Source organism: Misgurnus anguillicaudatus, chromosome 21 (assembly GCF_027580225.2).
Source record: "Misgurnus anguillicaudatus chromosome 21, ASM2758022v2, whole genome shotgun sequence".
NCBI classification, from domain to species: Eukaryota; Metazoa; Chordata; class Actinopteri; order Cypriniformes; family Cobitidae; genus Misgurnus; species Misgurnus anguillicaudatus.
Genome location: NC_073357.2, coordinates 48,753,958 through 48,768,353, shown reverse-complemented (window position 1 = coordinate 48,768,353; position 14,396 = coordinate 48,753,958). Strand labels below are relative to the sequence as shown.

The following is a 14,396-nucleotide window of genomic DNA, read 5'->3' as shown; positions in this document are numbered from 1 at the left end:
GGTTTCTAAGCATGCGTCAAAACCGCCGCCATCTTGGAACAGAGGTCTTGTCATAGGGAGTACAGTAGGTAGGTAATGCTTCTATCTCCGCCTGTACTTTGAATTCATGGACGATGCCGGACTTTTGTGCTGTGTTTGGATGTAAGACCTACTAGCACTATGCATTATAGTTAGAAAAAGTATTTTTTCATAATATCAAAATGACTGTTGGAACGAACCAAAAAGAAAACCTAGAAAGTTGCATTCATGACGATTTATAGTGATTTTATTTCCGTTACACCATTGCCTACAATGACGCTGATGCAAGACTCCCGTTTCAAGATGGCGGCTCTATTTGACGCATTCCGTCCAATGAACTGCTGTAGCCAAGGCAACATCTATGGGCAGCTGGAAAATTAGCATATTTTCAAAAAAGTAGACAAAAACTTTTGTGAAATGATGCCATTTCCATTACCCAATGTTATGCGACTAAAACGTAATTTTGTTCTCTCGCAAAGACTGACATGCAAAAAACATCAAAATACAGCAAGAGCGTCTCAAAAGCATACAGAGCAGTCGACTCCCAAATCGCTCTTGCTGTATGTCATGGGCTTGCTGGTTCTTGTAATGCTCCATGAAGTCGACCACAGCTCCTCCAATCTTGTCCTCCAATCAAACATACAGCCACATATTTAAAGAATGATCATGTGACTTTTTCACATGTCAGGTGACCTGTTTCCATTGCAGTTTTGCGATATATTCCCTGTTCGAATTACCTGAAAAACCACCTCACCTCGCAGTAAAAACTTTTTTGTAATACATGGAAGTCTAGGCAAAATTGCTGTGTTTCCATTGGGCTCATTTTCAATTTGCTACTTCAATTTGAAGGGTAATGGAAACGCAGCTATATTCTGTGGAGCTGATGGTAAGCCCCCTTGTGTAGCACACATATGGGAATCAAGCAGTTCACAGGCAGGATGGAGCTAATTTTGCCTCTGTGGCTTGCTGACAAACACACACACACACACACAGAGCAAAGGGACTCTCAGCACTTCTGATAAAGTGAGACATCATGCAGAAACAGACACGCACACACATGCTTCAGAGCACCATGTGGGTTACTAACAGATCAATGGTCTTATAAGGAATAAGAAATATGCTTTCACACATATGTACGCGTGTCTATATGTGAGAGGGTCTAGGAGTCAGTTCTCAGGTGTGGAAAGAGATCGATTTCAAAATATTAAAATGTAAATGAGCAATCTGGGCAAGAGGATTGAGATCTAATTGGAGTCAGGAAGCGATATGTGAGGTGAGGCGATGTTTGCGTGAAACTAAAGTGATGTGTGAAGTGGAGAGTGTGAGAGTCACTCGACAGGGAATCGAAACACTTTTGTCCTTCCTTTCTCTTTTTCTCTCTCTCACACATACTGTCGTATACGTTGTCCTCCTTGTCTACCAAGACAAGCAACTAGGGCTGTTAATTTAACGCATTAAGTAGTTATGGGGGAAGATAATGGAGTGGGCATTTAATGCCCCCGATCAAGCCAGTGCTGCATATTCACAAAAGTTGATAATTTCCAGTGTTGGGGAAAGTTACTTTTAAAAGTAATGCATTACCATATTAAGTTACTCCCCAAAAAAGTAACTAATTGCGTTACTTAGTTACTTTTCATGGAAAGTAATGCTTACGTTAGGTTTTAGTTATTTTGCGCTACTTTTTCTTGGCTGAAGCTTGATCTCGGTCAGGCCTTGCATGTGTTTTTATGACTGAAAAGTTCTGCATTCAGAAATTGCATATTTCATCACAAAAATGTCGAGCTCTGGCCTGCCATCTCAGTTTCTGACTAAAACTGTGCCCACACAGGCATGTACGCATAGAGTGCATAATGTGACTACTATGTTTAGTTTAATTCAGTACATATTTTTTTAATCAAATTAATTAAACTAAAAAAGTAACTTGCATTACTTTTTTAAAAAAGTAACTCAAATATTAATGTGTACATTTAAAAAGTAATGCGTTACTTTACTCGTTACTTCAGGAAAGTAATATTATTACGTTATGCACGTTACTTGTAATGCGTTACCCCCAACACTGATCATTTCACATGCTTTCAGGCCTTGCTAACATCAAAATAAAAATCATCCAAGGCTTCAGACAACACACAAATGCTACCTGAGCATGGGCGTTGAAAATGTTGGTGGGTCCCCCAGAAGAACACGAAACAAGAGTTTAATTTATTAGGGCATTGCTCAAGTTGAATGGATTTCATTGATGGCACTCTGACATGTGAACTGACTAAATTAGAGTCTTAAAAAGTGTGGGTCTTTAAAATAACATAAAAAACATATGTTGATATATCTTCAAACCACATAATATTGCAGTGTATGCAGTATTATTTTACATTTGATTAACAATGCCCTGGCAACCATCCACAACACCCTAGCATCACGCTGGCGAGTTTTTCACAGGCAAACATCAAAACAGTGTAATATATATTTAACCTCTTTTACAACTCATACTTTCTCAGTTATTCCATGTCTCTCTGTCTCTTTTGCCCTTGAACTGTCTCTTATTTGTGTTTTTGACAGTCCCCTCTCCCCGTCATTTCATCCTCTGAGAGCTTTCAATCTCGGTTCCACTCCGAACACTTTGTCTTCCTTTCATTTCTCTAGTGTCTTCATCTATTTCACCTCACCTTGTACTATGATTTGTGTGTCTGCTCTTTCACTTAATCCTCGCCTCTGTCGCCTCACCCCCCACGCCCCTTCATCTCAGTAAAGATTTGAAGCAATCTGACCTCCCTCCATGTAGGGCAGCGTCTGCTCTCACCCTTATTAGCCTGTATTTGCATCAGCTGCCGGGAGGCATTCGAAGGTAAGATGAGGTTTTTAATTTTTGTCACGGCAAATAGAAAGAGTTGGTAAACATTTAAATTGAATTAGTTGGATGATATGCTGATGTGTTAATATTTGCTGAGAGAAGCCCCCAGATAAAAGTAATTGAAGACAGGTGCATGTGTTAGATAGAAGTCATTGCTACTTTTTTTAACATATCACTTCATGTGCTGCATTTTAAACATATTATATAAAGTTAAGCCGTGGTCCAGGGCCCAGATTCTTAAAGCTTCTAAAAATCCTCTGGCGCTATGGCATTTCTGTGCTGTGTCAGAGATGCTAGCATGTTTCTAATAAGATCAGTCACAAACATGATTCCTGCACGATCTAACGTGTTGCGTCCTATTAACTCACTGTCAAACATTGTGTGCAATGGTTTTTGTCTCCTTCACGTTTTGTCCACTTTCCCTGCTGCTAAAGAAACTCTTAAAGGGGACATTTCACAAGATTTTTTTAAGATGTAAAATAAATCTTTGTTGTCCCTAGAGAGTGTATGTGAAGTTTTAGCTCAGAAATGTTAAAATTGTCACTTTAAATTTGTGAGCAAAATGTGTCCTTTAAAATGCAAATGAGTTGATCTCTGTACTTAATTGGATGGTGCAGATTAAGGGGTGGTATTATCCTCTTCTGACATCACAAGGGGAGCCAAATTTCTATTTTTTCACATGCTTGCAGAGAATAGTTTACCAAAACTAAGATGTTCATGATATGTCCCCTTTAAGCCTCTTTAAAGTCCTCGTTGATACTCCTTACAATTTTGGTCCTGAAGACCCTATTTTAAGGGCTAAGATGCTTTCCTAATTACTTCCTTCTTTACAAGAATCTTTTCTTTCATTTTAAAGGTGACATTTCACAAGACGTTTTTAAGATGTCAAATAAATCTTTGGTGTCCCCAGAGTACATATGTGAAGCTTAAGCTCAAAATACTATATAGATAATTTATTATAGCATGTTAAAATTGCCACTTTGTAGGTGTGAGCAAAAATGTGGTGTGTTTTTGGGTGTGTCCTTTTAGATGCAAATGAGCTGGTCTCTGTACTAAATGGCAATGGCGTGGTTGGATAGTGCAGAATTTGGGGCGGTATTATCCCCTTATGACATCACAAGGGGAGCCAAATTTCAATTACCTATTTTTACATGCTTGCAGAGAATGGTTTATCAAAACTGAGTTACTGGGTTGTTCATTTTCACATTTTCTAGGTTAATAGAAGCACTGTGGACCCAATTATAGCACTTAAATGTGGATAAAGACAGATTTTCACGATATGGCCCTTTAAGAGGAAACGCCCACATTTCTAAGAATTTTCGCAGAATTTTGTCACTAGGAGCAACTCTTTGCACTAAAATTTTTCATGAATACAGACATGTTTTTTGTCCCATCCTGAGCCAAGGCATGTTGCTTGTAGTGGCACCTGGAGTTACGTTGTCTGCAGATTGCCCAAAAATATGCTTTTCAAGTTTAAAAATCTCTTATGGTTACTTTGCATACTATTTTCTATTCATGTGTACTTGTTCAAACATTTATAAATTATTTAATTTGCAGCTCTACTGTAAGTTTCTCTTTCAAATCTTTTTAACTTTTTTGTTTAAAGGGATAGTACTCGCCCTTATGTTGTTACAAACCCGTATAATTATTTGTTTTGCTGAACACAAAGGAAGATATTTGTAATAAAGCAGAAAACAAAAGCACCATTGACTTCCATAGTAAGAAAAAATCTACTAAGGATGCCAATGGTGCTCAAAAACTGTTTGGTTACAAACATTGTTCTGCTGGACACAAAGAAGATATTTGATCAAAGAAATTAATTAAGGTTTGTAACAACATAAAGGTAAATAAATGATGACAGAATTTTAATTTTTGGGTGAACTATCCCCTTTATTTAGAGTACGAAGTAAATTTTTGCCCACCAGCCAAAGTTTGTTGGCACATAAGTAAAATAACCCACCACTCCACAAAATGTAGGCTACCCACATTTGATAAGTTTAAAAACTTTATTTCAGAAGTCTGACCAAAGGCCTACTTTACTTTGAAAGGGCACGATTCAGACCATATTGCTCAGTGGTCTAGCCAAAAATAGCCTCATTTGCCAGAGTGAAATATGAGCACATCTTTTCCCCTTGTGTGCTTTATCTAAAAGTTTCTGGAAAACCAGATTTCCCAATTTAATTATTTCATAAGAGTAAAAGTGAGGTCATTTTTAAAGAAGAAATACATCTCCCTTAAAGCCCAGTTCGGCTGTCCCAAAGCAGCCTTCGAGTTCAAAGACTACTCCCTTCAGACCTCATGGTTTGGAATGTGGAACAAGCAAACCCTGACACAGTTACAGCTCTTTGAGCGTTTGATTTAAATATCCGATTTCCTCCCCGCTGTTCAGTGATGTTGTGTTGTGTCATTGCCTGATGGTAGATGGTTGTATGCAAGTCTATTTTAAAGTAAAAACCGAGACTTTGATCAGAGCGAGAGAGAGAGAGAGAGAGAGAGAGACGGTTGGATGCTGACAGTTCTGGGTTGCTCTTGTTGGCGTGTCTCTGGAGAAGGTTTCTAGGCAGGTTGAAATGAATTAATCTTAAGTGTGACATTGAAAAAAGTGACTGAATGAAATATTCAAGATTAATGTAGAATCTTTATGCAGTTGAATCTGAAATAACTGATTTTACAGAACATTACACATATTCATTTTGTATGTCAGTTGTTTTATAGCCACATTTTTACTATTTGTAGCATGTCATCCATGTTTTGTAATGGGGAGTGTTTCACTTGCATGTGTTTCTGGTCTTCCTGTAACTTAATTGGTTAAGTATTTTGATTTCCAGGATATACACATTCGAATAAAATGTACTTCATATTTAAAATACATTGTAAGTCACTATAGAAAAAGTTTCTGCCAAATGCATAAAAGTAAATTAATTTACCAAATGAACTAAACAAGAGATCAAAATTACATAATTACATATTAAATATATTGTAGCAATTCATACGATATGATAAAACATTAGTCACCTACCTTGATGTGTTGTACATTGCTATAGTTTCATATTGCATGATGCTGTCTTAAGCTCTATTCGTATGGGATTAGTTTTACAGGGGGACCTCTAAAGAAAATCGTGCTTCTCAGAGGTCCTCTGTGTTTTTAATCCCGTCTGAATCGGCCATGTCTGTGTTTTTCTCTGACGACTTCCGTAAAAATTCCAGAGAAATTTACCTACTGTTTTTCCCCCAACTCAGAGGTCCTCTGAGAAATGTAATCCTGTCCAGATGCAAATGTCTGTGTTTGCCCGCAATATCTTTTGAAAACGCGGTTCTTGTCGTGTTTTGGCCACGTGATCTGCCGTGATGTCTTACTAACGCGCATATATTGTACTTCCTGAATCCCATTCATTCAGATATGCATGTTTTTTTCCATTCAGCGAAATAAAATAATTAAATCAAGACGAGCTGAATATCAAACACTTTTTAGACTGGCCGCTGTAATATCAGAATTTTGTTCAACTCCGGAATGGTAATCTTAATTAATAAAGATAATAAATTGTTATTAATCTTTTTTTTTTTGCTTTGGGTGTATTATAAGCATCCAGTTATATAAAACACATAGGCTACTTTAGTAGGATTTGTATACGTTATTTTGATTTGTTAAAATTAAATGAATAAATGACATGTTCTGTAATAATTTTACATTTACAAACACGCGTATCCAGAGCATGTGCTCTTCTGCAATGACCAAACGCATGAAACAGACACTCCCATCTCTGGAATAGCCTGAAAATTTTAATCCCGTCCGAATCAGTACATAAAATCACAGACGTCGAGGGGGACACTTTGAAACTCAAACGTCGTTTGGAAAACTAATCCCGTCCGAATAGTGCTTTAGAGGTCTTATCTGCTATCAATTAAATATACAGTAGTGCTGCTGTAGTTGTTTGAAAAAGACAACTACAAAAAAAAGTATGTATGTGTCTTTCTGATTGATGCAAAGTTCATTTTCTGTGTGTTACATTTTGGTTTTAATTTCAAAATCATTTTTATGTGTTCCTGGTTTAATACAGATTAAGCTTCAGCTCAGCATCTGTCATGCTGTCAATTCCCCAAAAATATGTAAATGCCTTGCCTCATAGACTTTATTTGGGTACAGTCAATGCATAAGTCTCAACATGAATTTTTTACAGACTGAACCATGAGTCTAAAGCCCTTTTCACACAGACATTCCGGAAAATACACGGAAAATGCATCCTGGATTTTGATTATTTGCTGGCATCTGCAAGGTCCCGGAAGGACACGTGACCTGTTGAAAGTCCTGCACTTCTACGCAGCGTCTGAGGTTTGCATATTATTTCTCTCTCCAAACCACTCGCGTGCATTTTTGTTTATGATAAGCCTATAAAGGAGCGTGTGATGCGCCGTTCTGTGTTGGTGAATGATCTCAGCTTCACAGTGGATATTTGAGGAGCTCCCTGATCTCTGCTTTAAAGGTGCAGTGTGTAATTTTTAAAAAGACAGAAATGCGAAATAATATTTAAAACTCTATTAGCAGGGGTGTAAAAGACCTTTTTATAATAAACCATTATGTTTTTATTACCTTAGAATGAGACATTTTTATCTACATACACTGAGGGTCCTCTTTCATGGAAGTCGCCATTTTGTGCCGCCATGTTTCTACTTTTTATACCAAGTTGTCTCCGTCGATGACATGATTTTCTGGTGGCGACTACCGTAGCTTCTCTTTGCGTTTCATAAACGAGGGGTGAGCAGTGGACTAAGCTGTTGGTTGCAATTCGCAACCTCACCACTAGATGCCGCTAAAATGTACACACTGCACCTTTAATACAGTTTTCAGATATTTCTTATCGTGATTGTTAATATGCATTTAAACTAGGGATGCACCGAATCCAGGATTCGGATTCGGCCGAATACTGGGCTTTTTGACGGGGTTCGGGTTCGGCCGAATCCTAGATTTTTTTTCCACCGAACCCTTGGCTTGCGCTACGCTGGTCGACGTCACGCGGCCGTTGATTACACACATCGGGTGCTGACGTGGAGATGAGCTCTTTCTTTCGGTGAGCCTTAGGGGCTGGACACACCAAAACTTTTAAACACGGCTGAAAACGCCTTGAGGACGCCAAATGCCAGCTGTTTTTCAGTCGAGCGCTTGGTAGCTTTGATGCTTCAGCTGTGAGCCGTTTGGTTGCTGTGGTAATGTCCCGCCCCTCCTCCACTGTAATTGGATGGCCAAGTGAAAACTGACATTGACGAGCGGAGCTTCTCACTCAAAGTTAAATATAGTTTTCAGCGCGGAGCTGCTTGCTTATTGGAAAAACGAGCGTGTCGCAACGCATCGCTTTCATTATGCATAGGCTTATGGTACTGTAATTGTCAAAATAGTTTTTCTAACTTGTCATCCTGCCTGGCATAATGTACAGTTAAAATTAAATAAAATGAAAAATACACTGCTGTGGACGTTGTTTACTTCATTAATGTGTTTTACTGTGTTAATGGGATAAGGATGCGAGTAGGATTCGGTATTCGGTTTCGGCCGAATCTTAAACGGTGGATTCGGGATTCGGCCGAACCTAAAAAATCTGGATTCGGTGCATCCCTAATTTAAACCCCTCGTTTTGAGGAGCTGAACGATATATCTTGTTGGAATGACGCACGGGCATTTTTTTATTATACGCTCAAATGAGTGCGTGATGCGATATTCTTTTATGCTGCTGAATGATCCCCGCTTCAGCACAGTAAGTGACGAGCTAACTTACCTGATATCTATGTCAATCCAGTTTGCTGTCATTTCTCGTTGTGAATGTTGTATTGCATCCTCACTACAGCACACGGGGCATCGTTTATGCGTCTCATTTATAATTTCCTGATAACTGCTTCAATCTAGTTTGCGACATTTCGCAACGTAAATGTTGATATGCATAAAAAGCTGAACCATAACTTTTGTTGTGATGACACGCGCATCCGTGTATCTTACTAGGTCCTCTTTCCGGCAACGATCTTAGAAGATTTATGGGACGTGTTTGCGTTCACACAGAAGCTTGTCTGGCAATTTTACGGGTATTTTCATGGACCAAAGGTCTGTTTGAATGGGGTTCAAATGTCACAGATGCTGTCAATAGATTCTATGTTTTGAATGGGACCTATCATGAAAATCAGATTTTTTCAATGTTTAACTCTTTCGCCGCCAGCATTTTTCATGATTTTCACAAAAGTTTAATGCCTTCCAGAAAATGCTCCTTTTATAAACATACAATATATGAATTAAAAGAACAGACCCTCTGCTTCCAAACCTAAAAATCTGTTTCATCCTACCTTCATGTGTTCTGTTTTTATCACCGCTCAAATATGTGTAGGTTTCATCAAAAACACCAAATTTTGAGCAAAAAGCTAAGATAATTCCATTTTTGTGAAGGACTTTTGATAGAGATCAGATGCAGAGCGATCTTTAAAACATACACGGACATACAGCTGTTTGCCCTAGGGCAATACTTCCGGGTTTTATAAGTTGCGGAATAGTAGCGGTATTGCAGATTGACGAGATAACTCGTCAATGGCGGGGAAAGAGTTAAGTGTTATAATTGAGTCCCCAGTGCTTCTATCAACAGTTAAAAAAAACAGTAACTTCGTTTTGGTAAACCAAGCATGTGAAAAAAATAGGTAATTGAAATTTGGCTCCCCTTGTGATGTCAGAAGGGGATAAAATACTCTCAGAAATAAAGGTACAAACGTTGTCACTGGGATAGTGTGTGAAAGATACATGTTTCTAGATTGCATAGTACTTCAAAGGTACATATTGGCAGTTCAAAGGTACATATTTGTACCTAAATGGCACATATCAGGACCTTTTTTTAAAGGGTACTGCCCCAGTGACAGCTTTGTACCTTTATTTTTAACAGTGTACCACCCCTTAATCTGCACTGTCCAACCATGGCACTGCCATTTAGCACAGAGATCACCTCATTTCCATTTAAAGGGACACACCCAAAACGGCACATTTTTGCTCACACCTACAAAGTGGCAATTTTATCATGCTATAATAAATTATCTGTGAGGTATTTTGAGCTAGAACTTCACATGTAAAGATTTATTTGACATGTCCCCTTTAATAAACCTGGAATGTTCCTTTTACAGAAATAGTTGAAGCATGAAAAAATAAAATTCTCAGAAATTAAAAGCATTCTCTACATTCATTACAGGAACCAGTAATGTAATTAAACATTACATTATGCATTACACACAACATATACAGTAAACATACTACTTAGAAACAAACCTAACGGCTTTGTTCTTTTTAGATTTAAGGATGTTTATATCCTAAAAATGCACTCAAAATCCCTGGAAGATCAGTTAATCCTGAACAACACCAGCACTTCCCACAATGCCACGCTGCACTCAGAGGTTATGGTTACCCAGCTCAGTGACAGTAAGGCTGACATCAAAGCTCATGCGAGAGGAGACAGCAGCTGAAACTGTCACACAGCCTACGGCGGTGACAGAGAGAGAGGGAGTGAGAGCGAGAGAGATGGGGATGGAAGGCAGAAAGAGCCAGAAGCGAGAAACAAACATATTAAGTAACCAAGAAGCAATGCAACAGAATGTGTGGAAAGCGCTATCACACACACTTCTAAGACAACTTCAAAGTCTCTTGTTTGTTTTAATGCCTATTTATGCGTCATGACACAATGTTGCCCGGCATACTGTCCCGCCAGATCATTTACACCCGCTGGTGTTGCTTATTGTGAGTCTAAACATAAGGTGAATATATAATATTCTCATATTTTGACCAAGCTATAGAAAAACATGTTGACTTATCTTTAAGTACACCAGTGTAGGGCGTGCAGCGCTGATTTTAATGCACCTCAGAGGTATTCTATACACTCTTTATTATGGTAAGACAGATGGCACTGTGGTGTAATTTTACAAACTCACACACACACACACACACATATCTTGTTTTCTTTTTGCCCAGAGGGATGATAATAGTGTGTATCCACAGCTCCAGCAGAAGGAGCTGGATTTTATGGCTGTGGAGTATCACACATGTGATAAATCATATTATTGCTTGTATGTCCAGTTTCGCAGTGTCTTTATTCTAGATATCAAAACTGTACCTGCTAGGAATTCACAGACCTGATTCATCAGTTCTGTATAACAGTATATTTATTACAGTTCAAAGAGCAGATTATATATTTTGGGATAAGATAAAGCGATAAATAGTTTGAAATGAGCCTACAGGACAGAAAGATTAAGAGATAGGAGTTGGTTGTAAGGTCCTTCCAGGTTTAATCTGATGAGATTTCCTGAAATTGAGAAGCCTGAAATTGGAACCAAATGATTTTCTGACATGTTTTGAATTGCTGGAGGCTAGACACCGTACAGTTCAGTAAGGGATGAATGTGAAGCTTTGTGCAGGGCTTTATTTTGGGGGTTGAGATGTGTGTGGCCAGTGTTGAGGAAAGGTACTTAAAGTAATGCATTACAAAATTAAGTTGCTCCCCAAAAAAGTAACTAATTGCGTTACTTAGTTACTTTTCATGGAAAGTAATGCTTACCTTACTTTTAAGTTACTTTTGCGTTACTTTTTCTTACTTCGCTGAGGCTTGATCTCTTTTAGGCCTTGCAGGTGTTTTTTATGATCGCAGAAATGTCAAGCTTTGACCTGTCATCTCCGTTTCTGACTCAAACTGTTCCCGCTCAGGCGCACAGACAGAGTGCGTAATTTTACGTTAATATGTTCAGTTTAATTGAGTACATTATTTTATTTTTAAATTGAATTAATTGAACTGAAAAGTAACTCGCATTACTTTTTTAAAAAAGTAACTCAAATATTAATGTGTACTTTTATAAAGTAATGCGGTACTTTACTCGTTACTTCAGAAAAGTAATATTATTACCAGTGTTGTTTTTGGCAGCCCTTTTAGTTTTAGTCTTAGTCTTTTGGATGAAAATGCTTTTTAGTTTAAGTCACATTTTAGTCACTTTTAAATTCAATAGTTTTAGTCAAGTTTTAGTCCATGAAAACGCAAAAAGGTTTTAGTCAAGTTTAAGTAAATTTTAGTTAAAAAAAATTTGGTTAAAAAGTGTGGTGTATTTAATACTATTAAAATGTGCATTAAGGTTGTCCCTGAGGGCTTGCCGTTGTTTTAGTAGGTGTGCCTTCTGTAGATACATGTAAAACCTTAAGCTTACCATGAAATGTGTCACAAGCCGGTTGTCAAGTAAAATTGAATGTATATGATATGTTAACAGCGTGACTTGTTAGTTACCTTTAAAACAATATTAGCGTGATGATGTGCCGCTTGAGGTTGGTGGTATTCTTTCCACCTAGTTTGTGGCCACATTTACAGTCGTTTCCCAATAAGCATTCCGTTTTTCTTTCTGATGGATTATACTGAAAGTATGTAAATAAATCATCTTGCCGTTTCCGTTTATTGGCGTCACCGCCACGGTCCTACGAACTCGCCACAGCCGCAGGTGTGTTGTTGTTGTGTGAAATCTGGTGCGCGGCATGGCGGCAGCCGGGTGGTGGGCATACACAAAACAAGTATAGGAAGCGGCAACATTGCTGATACTTTTAGCTAAAAACAGACAGATTTCACACAAAATACGCAGAAATGACATGCATTGTGAACATCAGACTTATAATCATTTTCGTTCCGTCTCGCCTCGTCAACGAAAACCCGAAAGCGTCCTTACAGTCATTTTTAGTTAGTCATCGTCGCCTTAGCATCATAAAAAAAAGGTGCGGCAACGAAATCATTTCGTTATCGTCATCGTTGACGAAAACAACACTGATTATTACGTAATGCGCGTTACTTGTAATCCGTTACCCCCAACACTGTGTGTGACTACATGAAATGTTCTCGTACAAGGTGACACCAGTCATGCTGAAATCTATAATGCCATGAAATATATACATTTTATTTTCCTTTATTCATAGTTGTATGTGTTATATTTCTATTTGATTTGATTTTTCATTGGTGCGAAGCTATCATATTATTATTTCTCAGCCACTGGACTGCTTATTTGTGTAGCAAAGTTTTGCTCTCTCTGACTTTAGTCATCAAAGAGAGAGAGAGAGAGAGAGAGAGAGAGAGAAAGGTTCCGGCTCATCACCCACATGTTTTTAATCTATTCGAGAAGACAGAGAATCTATGAGCTAAAATAAAATAAAAACACACTGGCGAGATGCTCTGCAAAACTAAACCAAAACATTAAAGGTTCACCCCAGGGCCAATAAAGTAATTGTCTCTGGATGTCTTTTTTCATATTTAATGATATCTCACGCACCCCGTCACCTCCTGCAGTTCTAGAAAGCATATGCTTTTATGAATTGTTAGATCATTAGTCTATAGGCTTATACAGCACAATTTGGATGCTTTGTAGCTGGCAGAAATTGGGCATATGGACACAATGACACCGGCAAACGTAGCAAATTGGCTTTGCTAATCTCAGTGGCACGGACAACAATCATACAGAGGGAGTGAAATAGCTTGCTGAAGAAAGAAAGGCTGGCAGTGGTGTACTGTAAATAAAGCAGTCTTTGTGTTTCTAAATGTATTACAAATCCTCAGTGTTGTCTGCTTTTCTTTTGTTTCTGGTGCATCGGATCTACTTTGTTGTTTAGCTCCGTTTAGGTTTTAATGAGTTGTTTGGTTTAATTTCAGAACATTTTAGCTGTGTGTGTGTGCCAACTTTATAGAAAAACGTGTTGAATTATCATGTATTATTTAAAAAAAATAATCAAGGACAATATTTTTTTAAACTACAGACATTCTTATAATGTCAACCCTGGGGTGAAAATTATGTGATAATTTGCATTATTCGGTGAACGATTCCTTTGCACTCTTTGAGAAACTACTTATTGTACAATCTTGAGCATATGACTTTGTGAAATTACCCTGTCAGCCCTGTAATGTGTAATTATATCACACCATTACTATTTATCTTGAGATGATGATGCAATTTACAGTATTAACACGTTTGTCTAATAGTATGTTTAAAATTGTTGTCTTTTAGTAGGGGAGAGCAGGGGCACAACCTAACGCTTTTTGGTTTTGGCTCAATCATTCAAAAAATATTTGAGTTTGATTAATTATATTTTACACAAGCAACACACACATCTCTGCTACAAATGAACATTTAAAGTTTGTTTCGATAACAATTACACCAAACGTGACAGAAGTGCAAACGTTACAACTTACCCCCATAGGTGGGGTTAATTGTAACAGGCAGGGGGTTAGTTGTAACACTTGCTAAAAACTAAGTTGGCAGGCAAATTTCAATACTATTTTGTCTATATACTTGAAGTGGATATTGTTTATATATCTGACTATAATAGACAGGTATCCACACTGTATTCATTCATTCAACCCTTTTCTAACAATAGTTCAATTATAAAAGGATAGAAATGTCTAAATATGTGAGAAAAAGCAGCACAATTATGACAACATTTTTTTTAATTACCATACTGCTTTTTAAAAATCAAATTCTGAGAAAATTAGCACCAAAGTCTGATTTTAGC

General features: G+C 37.8%; 1 protein-coding gene across 1 annotated transcript in view; it reads left to right on the top strand.

Moving 5' to 3' along the window:
* nwd2 (NACHT and WD repeat domain containing 2) overlaps positions 1 to 14,396 on the top strand; it is a 66,323-nt gene that overhangs the window by 33,395 nt on the left and 18,532 nt on the right. The window lies entirely within an intron of this gene.